The following is a 14,957-nucleotide window of genomic DNA, read 5'->3' on the forward strand; positions in this document are numbered from 1 at the left end:
AAGTAATTCCAAACAATTAAGAAACTATTTCAATCATCCAGTTAAAGAAGATGATCAACCATTTTAAATAATTTGTTCTATTTTATTTCTCTATTAGTCATGTTATATGACTATATAAACCTTTTATAAGTTAAAATGTAACTCACATATATAATAAAATTATCAAATAATATCATTCTCTTTTATTTAAAATTTATGCAATAAGAAAAAATAAAACATATGTATTGGTTGAGGTAAATTTAAAACTTAGAGGAGAGGGGAAGGATTTTTAATTACATGCCATAAATTACAAAATTTTTAAATCTATATCACCAATAATTTTTAAACACGTGTTTTTTTGTGGTTGAACACTTGATTGATCTTTTAGTCAAAGTGCAGTGAATGATGATCAAGTATTTCCTATAATTCGTTTATTTTTTTTCCTTATAAGTCTTGTTATATGACTATATAAACCCTATATAAGTTGAAATTCAAATCACATATATAATTAAATTATCAAATAATATCATTCTCTTTTTTTTTTTAAATTTCTACAATAAGAAAAAAAAATAAAACACATGTATTGGTTGAGGTAAATTGAAAACTTAGAGGAGAGAGTAAAGTTTTTTTAATTACATGCCATAAATTACAAAATTATTAAATCCATATCATCAAAAAATTTTAAACACATGTTTTATTCTTTGTTTACTATAATATAGCACTGAATTGATTAGAGATGACAATGGTTACTCACTAGTCGGATTTCTCTATATCCATACTTTACCTATTACCCATAAAGTAAAAAAATTAGATATCCATCGAGGTTAGGATATCCATATGAATATTCGTTATTGAACTATCATTTATTATTCAACATGCTACAGGTGCAAGGGGAAAAGCAATTAAATGATTACAATTTCAAATTCTATATTTTGATAGATACTTTATCATAAACAATATCCTCATTATTAAAAAGTTCAAGATCCTACAACATTATATTTCAAGTTTGATGTTGAAGTATATTGAAAACCAATGCAACACATATTGATGCATCATCGTGAACACCTTCACTTTGGTATAATGAACATGGTAAGCTCTTCCATGTCCAAAAAAAAAAAAAATCAAATTAAGTGTCGATGGTATTGGGTCTACCTCATCAATGCTTATCAAAACATAACCATGCTCCTTTATAGTTTCATCATCAATCTTATTGAAATTTATCAAATCTATAATTAAAATATAATTAAAGAATAAATATTACATGTTATATAATACTTTGTTTAAAACAAATCAATAAGTAAAGCATCAGTCATTCATTATCATCATTGAAAGTATCTTTAATAGTCACCGTTGATAGATCAAGGCGAAAACATCTTCTTTAGATGTTAATGTTGATGGATCATCTTCTACAACCTAATTATCAATGTCACAAAATACCTAAAAATTGATTGGATCATAATTTCACCATTTTCCAATAATTCCTACATAGTCAAAGTAAAGATAAACACAATATAAATGTCAATGATGCATCTTAATAAGATAAAATAATATTTGAAGAATTAGAGAAAATAAAATACTTTTATTTTAATCTCAAATTATAGTAGACATAAACAAGGTCATTAAAATTAAAAAAAAAAGAGAAAAAAAGAAAAAAATACATTTAATTTTTTAGTGATCTAATTGTAATTGCAGAAGGGAGAGGACCAATTTGAAAATTAGAAACCCTCTCACCACGCAACCCATCTTTTTTAATCAAATGGTCTACAATCAATTCTCTTTATTCAAGGGTCCATTTTTCTTTGATTTGTCTCCAAGTTAGCAAATGAATGGTTGTGATTTATTCTTGAAATCCAATGGTTGATCTTGGTTTGCTTTGCCTTCAAGCCAAAGAAGATTTTTATCTATAAATAAGTGGGTTACACACACACACACACACACTTAAGAGAGGGAGAAAATTTGAGAGATACAAAAAAAATAAAAAATACTCACACATACTCTCCCCATACCCATACAATACAAAAAAAAAAAAACTTTAGACCCTATCTCTACACTAGGACCTACCAACATAAAAAAGAAAAAGAAAACCAACAACACCTTTTGGCCGCCTCTCCTGATTGTCTCCCTTTATTATCCATACCATCTCATACCAGCCTCCCTTTCTTGACAAAAAAGAAAACCCCTGCATAGAGGTCTCCCTCTTTTTTTCTTTACCAGCAACCTCTTCCCCTTAGAGGCCACCCATCTTCCACCTTTAGTTGACTAGCAACCCTTTTCCTTGGTCGAACCACCATCCAACCGTCACCCACCATTCCTAGACCCACAAAAAAAATCCAAGCTGTGTCTTCTTCTCTCCGTGACAACCTCTCTTCTCTCTCCCTATCACTGCCAATGAAAATAACAACTTCCTCACCGCCTCTAACCACTGCAGCTTCATTGTCATTTTCTCTTTCTCATCGCTGGTTACCCTATATTTTCCACCCATCCTCTACCTCTCTCAACCACGGCTAAAAACCCTACCATGAGCCAATCATTACCTCTTGGTCAGCACAACCACTGGCCCCATCACCATCAATAACCATACCCATGACGCAACCCAATAACCTCTAAAGCTCCATTGACCATTGAAATAACCTCCAATAGTACCTGCAGACAGTGATATATCAGCACCGATGCTACCCAACAACTAGATCTGCCATCTGAAGAAGAAGAAAAGAAAGACAAACTAGAGAGAAAGATTGAAATAGAAAGCTTAATCAGATCTAAAAAAACAAAATTAAAATTGAATGTTTACGTTGTTTTTCTTTGTTTTGCAGGTAAAGATCAAGCTCACCGCCGGCCTAGGAAGAAAGAAAGGAAAAAAGGATCGAAGCTTTGGAAGACCAAATCTCTCTCCGCTGATGGGAGTGTGTAGTTGTATTTTATTATATGTTTTAGAATGTTTAAAACTAAAAAGACAAAACAAAATAAATGTTTTTAATTGCAAACAATCAAAGTCTCTTAAAAACATAAACAAAATCATATCGTCTAGTATTTACATATGAAGAATTCAAAATATGTATTTTGCATACATTTTAGGATTTAATAACTAGTTTACTAAACCCATGAGAATTTGGCCAATATTTTAATAAATTCTTATTTTTTTAATTCATTAGAATTAATGGTTAAAAATCCTGGTATAGAACATTGGACCTACAAGTGAGGCTGATATTTGAAATATCGGTAGTTGACCAGAAAATTCTTAGAGTTATTCTAAATATTCACCAATTTTAATTTGGAGTATTTTTCACCATAATACACCAATTATGAATAATCTTTTTCTAAGAATTTATTTGGGTACACGAGTCCATAATAAATTCATAAACACCAAATTTATTTATAAGAGTAAATCTCAATCCTAGACCACAGATAGACCACCAATAAAAAAACCACAAAAACCTTTAAACCACATCAAATCACACAAAGCAACTTACTTCAGGTAGGGTACGCTAAGGGTGCTGATACCTTTCCTGGTCACAACTAGTCCTTTACCATTGAATTTCTGATAAGACAAATACACCCGAGTCAGTACACTCGAGTTTCTTAGCGACCCTGAACCAAACAACTACGTGGTGACTCTAAATAACCCTCTGACGCCGCGCGTCCACATGCGACAAGTTTATCCAAACATTGATCATTTTTTCTTTATAATTATACACTAAAAATATATATGTTTCACTTGAGAAATTTATAATCATTGAAGTTGATAGCCAAATCTTAGCTGCAATTATCCACTGTTAGACATTTTCTTGAGAGGATGGAGAACTAGACATGTGAGCTTGTTCTTACTACTCAAATATCTGTAAATAGACAAAAACAATGTCACAATTCACCATAGTAATCTTTGTAAAAACTTATTGTTGTAAATGTAAGAGCATGTTAACATACAAGATAATAAGATTTGGCAACAGTGGAAAGAATAAATTACCTATAATAGGAGATGATGAACTTTTAAAGCAGTAGTTTCAAAAATAAATGAAGAACAAAGGGAGCAAGAGTAGGGGATTGGACTGAGTTTTTTAGTTTTTTCTCATAGATGTAAACGATGTGAGAACAAAAGAAAGAAGAATGAAGAAACAAGGGAAGAAAAAGGGGAGGTCGGGATTTGTATCTCTAAAACAAAATGACACTGTTTTCTTAATGAAAATAAATATGCTGGGTCACTTGAGTTTCGAGTTGACTCGGCAGGTCACCTAGGTTTAGCCTGACCAATTGCAACTCTAATTTTCACCTATGTAAAACCGGCCAACGCTCTAAGTCAACTGGGTTCCGGATCAACCTGCTAAGTGAGGCCATGTTTTACAACTATGATATATACACAAACCAATTTATTGATTGTGCTCTCGTTGTGGCTTGAACTAAAAAAGCTTTTAGAAAATATAAATAAAATAATTTCTAGACCTTCAATTTTTTTTGGCATTGTCATTAAACTCAATACAACAATTCAAACTTTAAGAATCTCAACCCAACATTCTACTTAGCTTGAGTCTTAAATTAAATCGTGTAGAAATTGCTTTGACGTAACCTTATCAGCCAAGTAGGTTCCATAAAAAAACCAAAGAAAAAAAAAGATCAGTTTCACCATAGCCATAAAGGAGGCCAAAGAGCAATGGCAAAAGGAGGTTGGGTGGTGTCAAAACTCAAAGGATGGATTTAGTGTTAGGTTAATAAGAGAGAAAATGAGATAGAAGAGTAGAGGGGGCAGCTGAAAAGGAATAAAATGATTTAGGGTTAAAGATGTTTCCTTTTATACCTTGTTTTTTTAAGTCATATTCAGATTCAATAGAACCAATATGGTTTGATCCGGTTTAATCGACTTAAATTTTTTGAAACCGAAATCAAACTGGATAGAGTGATTTATCTGATTTTTTAATTGATTTATTCAGTTTTTTTTTATTAATTTAATTTTTTCAGTTTAATCCCTCGTATCAACTTTTTTGAAGAGCCCTAATCAAACCTTGTGCATTTTGGATGTTTAATGGTAATAAATTTTGAGGATAGGATCGTGTAAGAAACTACCGTGGCTTGGAGGCTCAATTACTTACGTCTATGGCGGAAGGGAACCAAGGTCTGCTAACACTGGTTTCAAGCTTCAACTAGGAGTGCAGTATTTCAATCTTCCTCCTGATGGCATTTGTGATCTCTCGCATCAAGAGGCCCTTGGATTGCTATACCTAGATTTTGTATTTCTTCAAGTTACTTTTCTTTTGTGTTTAAGCCGCCTTATTTACCAAGAAAAAGAAAATACTGTCCGGTCAATCAAATATTTCACTTTTCAAGCCTGTTATACTTTTTGGGCTTTTTGTATAGCCCTTTTCTGATTAGCGTTGTGGGATGGTGGTGGGCTCGAGGCATCTTCTCTTTATTAATGATGTGGGATAAATTAAAGTATTTATTTTTGAATTATAACTCCTTTCTTTGAATCATAACACCAAGGCTATTTTTTTTAATAACATATGATAAAAATAAGTTAAACTTCTTACATTTGACATATTATTAGTTTAAATTGAGTGATAAACTATATAAAGGGATTATATTTGACTGCTTTTGCCAAGCAGAAAGGAGAAAAATAATGTATATGACCTAATACAAGTATTTTTTTGTATACACGAGCTTGAAAAAATCAGTAGTAGCTAGACTTGGTAATGGAATTTTCCCATGAACTCAATTGAAATTCCCTAAGCAATCGGATATTGTAGTCCTGTAGACGCTGGAAGCAGCCGTTAGCTCCTCTCTCTCTCTCTCTCTCTCGCTCGCTCGCTCGCTCTCTCCATGCATACGTACCAACAAAACAAATAGCTGAAAGACAACAAAACCAAGAACCTTAGCTTATTCATTTAGTGCTCTGTTTGATAAAATATTGCAATATCTAGATTCATTACTTTCGTCATGCTTGAGTGTAAAAGAGCTCACCAATTAGTCGTTGTCCTCTAACGAAAGCATACACCAACTAATCATAACCATATATTCAACCAATTTTTTTCTTAATAATAATCAGAGCCATATATATATATGTACTAATAATTGGATTTATGCTTCCTTGAGTGATTTTGAAGTTTGGTCTACTTTTTGAGTGGACTTTCGTAAGGATTTTGACAATGGAGTCCTGTTCTTTCATGTCTGTTTTGACATGTTATAAATCATATAATAGCACACCGGTTGAAATGTCATATTAATATATGCTGCTGAGGGGTCACACATCTAAATGATTTGTTTGGATTTGAGTTCATTAGTGTTATAACAGACATGTTTATAACTCCTTCGAAGGTCCAAGTCAGAGGCTAGTTTTTTTCCCACTCTCTTTACCTAGCCACACGTTGATTTTCAATTCTTCGTGGAGTACTAGCTAGCCTTTTTGGATTTTGCGGAGTTTCCATTTTCTCCATGCTTTTTTATCATGTCTCGAATTCAACTAGGTTGTTTGCTTGTCCTCGTACCATCATTTCAATGATCCATTGCATCTTGAATTCTTTGAAATGTGCAATTAAGAATATCGGGGCTAGTAATTGTTTAATTTTTCTGAAGAATTAAGAGCTGCTAGCTAGTTGTGCCCCCGTTTTCTAAGTTGCTACAGGAATTCAGATTTAAAATGCGACGCCTCAATTCAGAAAAAAGCTTGCAGAATTACTCGTTGTTGTTGGAACCTTGTGGCTTACAGATCAGTCGAGTAAAGCACATGAGAGCTTGTGTATAACGTTAGGAGCTAGTAGGCTATCCGCTTGTTAATGTTCTTGGCTGATATGGGAATTAAACCATAGGATATATCCATCTTATATGGTTAGCCCGTCACCCATTATAGGGAATTTGAAACGATGGAATGTGTTCATGTATACATAGTAACTCATCGCCCATGACAGGGAGTTGATAAGATGGATTTCGTTGACTATTTTGGGCATCCAATGCTTTGGAGTGGGAAAAAACTGACGTTGGGGGAAAAATAAATAAACAAGTTTCTTCTTTTGAAAAGGGAAAATGACAGCTTCAATTTAAACATGGAGATTTGGGAGGAGTAGTAGACCGAGGAAGCTTCGTATGCCAAACTGTGTATATACATAGAAAATACAGTGTATTTGCAGTCAAATACGAAGGGTCACTTGACAAAATTAAGGATTTTCAAGCTTTATAAATGTACGTGGGGTCCTGTAAGGTTTTGAAGATCGCTAATTTAGTAATTTACATGCTGTTGAAACAAGTCATCAATTTCCTGCTATTTGTATGTACCCACGTATATGGACCAAGAAACGCAAGGAATGTTGGCGTGATATATGCGTTCTGGGGCCACTCTTGTCTTTTTCTTTTTTTTTCCTGTCAAATATTCTATGTCATATAATGGGGCCAGCAGAATATTTTCTTTATTTTAGAGGAGGCAAGTGAAAATCCAATCCGCCAAATCCATTGAATTGATTGCAAAAATAAGATCCAATCCAGTATTTTTCTCTAAGAACTGAAATAATCCAAAATTTGTAGGTTGAGCTGGGTGAGCTTGTAAGTAACTCATGATTTTAAAACATGAGTGGTTTGGTGGCAGGAAAAAGAGAAAAAAAGAAAAAAACGTTAAGAGAAGGGAATAAAATAGACGAAGAAAGATAAATTTACCTCTTTTTTATTGAAACAAAGGAAAATTAAAGGAACAGAAATGGAGAATTTTTACCTTTTAAGGAAATGAGAAGAAGAGGAACTAGAAATTAATAACATTTTAAGTAGTAGTGAAACTAGTTGAGGCTCCACAATTGGAAAATTGAAAAAAAATTCATGGAAGTGTCAACAAAAAATATTTTGTCTTTATTTACCAATAGAATTTGTGATAGAAAATCTTCGTCAATAATTTTCATCGGACAATATTTACCGATTAAATTTGACAGAAAAAAAACTGAAGGAGAGTGAAATTGTAAAATAAATTCAATATAAAAATTGATTTCAAATAAAAATTAGTCAAATAAAAAAAATTAGCAATCAAAAGAATAATAATTAAATTTGATAACAAAAAGGACCAAAAGAGGGTGAAATCATAAAACAAAATCAATTTAAAAATTGATTCAAAAAAAAAAAAAGCAATCAAAAGAATGAGAATCAAATTTGAAAGATGAAAAAAATTAAGAAAAATAAAATTGAAAAGGCATTCCAATTTTATAAATTATTAAAAATAAAAAACCCATAATAAAAGTCAAAGGGACCAAATCTAAAGAATCAATAAATTAAAGGTTTGCTTTTGAATTTTTAAAGGGCTGGCATGAAAATCTAGGTTGGGATAGAGAGAAGAAAGGAGAAAACGGTCACTGTTGCCAAACCATTGTGAATCTTGGGACATGCGCCATCTTATCGGGTCGGTGGCGTCGAGAACTTTCAAATGCCACCCCATAATTAAGACGACGCTTGATTATCAGACGACCCTTTTCCGCACCGCCCGAATGACACTAGAATCATCCACAAGCTGACACGTGCTCAACATGCGCTAACAAGTTTTTTTAATTATATTTAATAAATATAATTTACAACAATACCCATGAATACCCTTAGAATTTACAATAAAAATAATGTAAAATGACAAAAAAAAACCATTGGGTGAGAGTTTTGTTTGTTTTGTCTTTAAAAATATCAAATTAATTTCACTATTCTAAAAATCTGAAAATAGAAAAATGTTCTTGAGAAATAAGCATTAGATTATTTTATTATATGATTAAATTAGTAATTTAACTATAAAAACAAATAACCAATCTAACCCATACAATTTGTAAAAAAAATAAAATTATATCATGGTGAAAAGACCACCTCATCTTTAATGCCTAGTTCAAAGTTTAAATGATTAAAGGACAATTTAGTTATTACACTTTACAATTAATATGTTTTTGTTTTGTGTGTTAAGGGTACAATAACTTTCCTATCACATTTAGTTTTTTTTTTTTTAATAAATTTGATTGATTTATATGAATTCCATTTAAGGATATTTATTAGAGTAGTAACGGTTATTTTTTAAAGTGTTTTTCATTCAGAAATGCATCAAAATAATATATTTTTTTATTTTTTAAAATATATTTTTTTACATCAGCACATGATAAAAAAACACTAAAAAAATTAAATTTTAACAAAAATAAATAAAAAATAAATAAAATGTTAAAACTTACTACCAAACAACTCTACAATATATAAAAGTACATACGGGTTTTGAGGGCAATGAATTGAGAGGACAAATCACTCTTTCATATCCAGACAACCCATGCATCTTTTCAATATCCGATCCTGTGCCGGTTGATGATTTTCAAGCAACTTAAACTTCATTCCAAAGGAAGCACTAGGACTAGACAATACTACCATTTTCTTTTTTTGTTGATAATTGGAAAAAAAAATGACTGTAGAAGGAATTAAAATGATCAAATTAAGGGTATGTTTGATATGTTTTTAATTTGCAAATTAATTGAAATTTTTTTTTTAAGATTGTGTTAAGTTATATAAAAAAACTTGATACAATATTTGGGTAAAAATCTTGATTTAATCGAAGGGTAAATTAAATTTGTAATTTTAAACTAATTAATAGATTCTTGAAAACTAAAAGCACGAAATTGAAATAAAGGTATTTCATGTACAGAATTATTGGGAGAGATGGAAAGAAACAGCTGGGGATGCTGTGATCTCACATCAAAGGAGAATATATACAAATGCAGAAGAAGCCAAACACATTCGCCCTCTCACGACGGATGGAAACTCGAATCAAAATCTTCACTGTAAATCTTTTGCTCGAGGTGTCAATCCACAGACCAGAAGTCCTTTTCTCAAAGAAATAAATCAATAACTAATAATGCTGGGAAAATTAGAGAAATTTAATGGTACGATTAGTACGTTTTGTCAACTTGCTAATATGTCAACTTAACTCCATTTCTTTCCCACAATTAAATTATAAAATGGGCCCATTTTATAATTTAATTGTGGGAAAGAACTTAATTACGAGAAATTCTGTAAAGTTGAAGCAAATATATATATATATATATACAGAGGAGGATGTTTTGTCCATATGCTAATGATATGGGATTGTCTCAGACAAATTAATCCTCAATAAGATGGACGTAGACATCGCTCTCAAATCAAAAGGATGGTGTCATTGTTACTGCATATGCTTGCTGGGTTCATGTTATTTCAATGTTCAAAGAGACATGAGGAATCTTTAAATAGCAAATAACATTTATAATTGAAGTGCTGATGACACTGACAATCTTACAATATCTTCGATATTTCTACAGTTGTTCTTACATTCATCGTGATGTTATCTACCACGCGGAGCATTTTTAGAAAAACGTAGGAAGTTCCTTGCACTCCTCTCTTGTGACTTGATGATATATATATATATATATATATATATATATATATATATATATATATATATATATATATAATCACACAATACTAAGTAATTACTTAATTCAAGAACATATATGAAACGTTTTTCTTCTTTTATTACATTCAACCAGCCGTACCCGCATCCTATTTTTGTTAACTTTGCAATAATCCAAATGAATATTTTTAAAAATCTAAATGATTTTAATTATAGAGAAAAAATATTTTCTTAATTTAAATTTAATTTTCTATAAATGTATTTCTTTTTTTGTATTGTGATAAAAAAAGTATCTCTTGTGACTTGATGATAATATATATATATATATATATAAGTATTTCTTATAAATAACTTAATTTTTCGAATGAAAACCTAACAAAATTTAAATAAGCATACATTCCTCGAAATTTTTTTTTTTCTAGAAATATAAAAAATATTTCTAATAATTTTAATTAGAGAAAATTACTTTAATACTCCTATAGTTTAGTTAATTTTTTTTATTTTACCTTTATTTTTTTAAAATTACAGTTTATATTTTATTGTTTATAATTTGATAACACTTTACATGCGTATAAAAAGATAAAATTATTTACAATATTGATATTATATTTCAATTAATGATTAAAAAGCCTTGCATCATTAAAATTACAAAATTGCTAAAAAAAATGCAATCTTCCCTAATTTTCCCAAACTCTCTTCCGTACCCATTGTAACCAACCTCATCTCCATCACCCTTCAAACCAGAACCACAATTCAGCACCCATAACACCCTCCTACTCTCCTCCATTTTCTCCTCAACCGACCATCATTCTAGTTGCCACCACAACCTCCTTCTTCATGAACAACCATGACAACAACTCTAACCACCCATAAATTAACATAAAATCACCATGTTCCCTCTCTCTCACCCATCTATTTTGTAACTAACCTCTTCTAACATAACCTCACATCCTTCATGCATGATGTTAGGATCTAATTGGCCATCTAGTCCCTCAAAGAAGCAAGAATAACAAGCTAACATAAGATTGACTCTATATTTATCAAAACATCAATTAACCTTCCACTACATCTAATAATTTTTATCTAAAGTAAAATTTTACTCCTATTATAAGATATGAGAATCTAAATGAAAGATTAACCTTCATGGACAAATTGTCTCCATCTCTCCTAAAATCACCATCATTGTCAAACTACTTAAACCTCTCTTCCCGCCGACTAAGCCAATCAGCAGTAAAAGCACAACCTCCGAAACACATTTCTCTCCGCCAATTTCATAGCCTCTATCATGACCCTTTTCTCCACACATTAACTTGCTTTCGATCCACCCACAGAGAAACCCTCTAACCCAAATAAAAGGCCAAATCGACTGTAAAATCCATAGCCATAGATTTCCCCAAAACAATTCCTACTTGAAAACACCACGAAACACCCCATAAATTTCAAGTCGCCAACCACCCAAGAAACTTTCCTCACCAACACGTTGTTTCTCTCAACGGGGAAATTGATTTCTGTATAGATCTTGGCTTCCTCTCAACTTTGGGTTTTCTGATATAATATATATGGGATTATTTTATTCATTTTGATTGATTAGGATTTTTTGTTGATCGAAGATGTTCTATTATTTTCAAAACAATGGAAGCAAAATGTAAAATAGATTAAACTATAGGATGCTTACGGTAACTTTTCCTTTTAATTAAAAAAAATTATTACAAAATTAAGAAAAACAAAACATAAAAATATAAGACCAAGACGTCAGTTTCATTTATTTTTTAAATTTAGGCAATGACATGGAATTGGCTTTATGCTTTAACCATTATAGACGGGTAGGAAATCAGGATCCAACATATTTGAACACTAAAAACTCAGTTTCCACCTACGAACTCCTGAGACTGGGTGCTCGATACCGATTGGAAGCTCCCAACAGTTGAGACACTAAGGTCCGCTCTCAAGTTCTCGGCCGTAGTGTTGAAGAGTCTGTACACCCGATTTTTATCGGGTCCACTAGACGATCCTGCCTCCATCCATAAATCCGGATTGAAATCTGGGTGGGTCAAAAAATCATCCCCGTATATCTCCCTCAACTGGCTATTATATGTCTCCTGAAAATTAAAAAAGAAACCATCAAATTCAATTCAAGAAAATAATAACTTACGAAAGAAAATGGTTGAATGAACATACCACGAAGTGTTGAGCGCGATTGTTGACGAACTGTTGCACCCCCTTTTAGCGGTCTTCACTCCGGACGTGCGTCTCTACAAAAAGCTCCATTGAGCTTGGCTCACGTCCAAGAGACGTAGCCTATAAGAAAAAAAATTGTTGCAAGTTAAATATATTTATAAATAACAACAAATTAATTAAAGATAGATGTCATTAAAATTAATCTTACCATCCACTTCGCATGTTCAATGAACGGAACAGAGTCGACGGTGTGCGTTGTAACCGAATCGTGAATTTTCCAGTTCTGGTTCTCAGCACCAGATTATGAGCGTCGTATGAACCACTCAGACATCATGTGCTAGATATATTGTGCCCACTGACACGATCAAAGAGTTGATGTCTTATCCCAAGTGCAGGAGTGTCGAAGTAATAAATAACCCGACAAGACCGGGGTCGAACCACAGAGAGGTGAATTATATAAATTATAAATAATAAAATGATATTGATGTTGAAGAGAACTCTGAGATGTAATATTGATGTAAGGATTAAACAAGGATAAAACAATTGTCAAGGTTAGAGGATCCACTAATGGTATTTCAAATAAATATAATACAAACTCTTTTTATTACTCAATTGGAAACCACACACAAATGAGGTTCTAATCGGATGATTTATCGTTATTATCTCATTATAAATTATTAACATGATCATATTAATCATCTTATCTAAGAAACACCATACTTATAAATATCATCAGGCATTCATGTTGCTAGCTTATGTTAACAACAAATCAAGTTCCTATCATAATAACGATGTTGGCCGAAGACTATGAAGGATCAAAAATTTGATGTACCAAGTGTTATACAACACAAATCTAGATTAACCATTTGAGAAGCAATGTATTAATAATTAGTAAGATAAAAAGATAAAACATGTTAATAACAATCTTTATTGGATATAAATATTAAAGTCCATGTTGAGTTTATATTATACCTATTCTAACACCATTAGAGAAACCTTTTCACCTTGACATAATTAACTTAGCTAAACATAATGAAGAAGAAGAACATAAATAAACTAGATAAAGACATAGTTATGATGAAAAGCATAAACAAAAGATTAATATAGCATGAAAGAAAACTTGAACATTACAAAGATATAAAGAAAGAAAGCAAGAACATGATCTTGATCTGAAAACCAAGATGATTAAATACATGGCAAATGCCTCCTTTTATAGGCTAAAATTTGGAACTATTGATTGGTTGACAAACTATTTAGTTGGTGGCTGGTTTTTGAAATTGTTGGCTGCTGGTTATTGACATTATTAGCTGGTTATTGACATTGTTGGCTGGCCAAAACATCATTGATAACATCAAAATTTGAGCCCTTTGTTCCATGAAAGATGTTGGCAATTGTCTTAGCTTTCCAACAAAAAAAACCAGAGTTCATTTGGATTTATAGAACTCAAGTTTTGAACTGAAAACCGAACAGTGTCTGAGCTGCAGGACAGATTCTGACTTCTCTATTGTTGCTAAGATTTGAACTTGAAAACGGCAGAATTGAGTCTTGGACTCCTCATGAAAGTTTTAGGTCTATGTCTTAGCTTTCCATCCATATAAAGCAGACCAAAATCCAAGGTCTACAACTCTAGTTATGATCCAATAACCGAATGGTGTTCCAGTTTGGAATTGAACTAACATTTCTTCTCTTAGCCTAGTCCTCTTTTTGTCTCTTCACTTTCAATAGTTAATCACATCAATCAATCCTTTGAATTATGAGATATACCTGTATTCAAAACAAGCATTTACCATAAATTAAAGATATATTATATTATTAGACTTGTTATTATAAAACATGCTTTAGTTAGAGAATTTAATGATACTTTAGTGTAATATGATGATATAAAGCCTTAATGAGAATGCACTTTTAAGTACTAATCACCCACTCAAAGGCATTTCACCTTCATCATCATGTCATGGAACATGGTTGATTCTCGTTCTCAAATGAGGCTCAAAATAGTATGAGATAAATGTTGAGATCTCCTTCATAATATAGGCCTCACATATCGAAGCCTCAACATGCGCCTTGTTCTTAACCTTTTTTCTTAAGATTGAACAAGTACTTGTATGGAATTAAAAAAATATTTTAAATTAAAAAAAACAATGAAAATACATTAATAATACATTGCATTTGTAATATTTAACCTCTTGAATGAATACATCCATCTATACTGGATTGGGCCTCCAACTTCTGCCTCATACAATAAATATATGAGTAGATGCTTCATTTAGTCAAAAAACGATAGAGAAAATATCATCTCAAGTTTACATATTGTCTTGATGATATTCATTTCAAGCCTCTCAATGTGACGTGTCTGCAACTTGCTGGAGCATATATTTATAAAAAAATGATCGATCTCCCAGAGAATACTTTGCTTTACCCAGTTGTGGGTCAAACTAAA

The sequence above is a fragment of the Populus trichocarpa genome, chromosome 1 (genome assembly GCF_000002775.5).
Source record: "Populus trichocarpa isolate Nisqually-1 chromosome 1, P.trichocarpa_v4.1, whole genome shotgun sequence".
NCBI lineage: Eukaryota > Viridiplantae > Streptophyta > Magnoliopsida > Malpighiales > Salicaceae > Populus > Populus trichocarpa.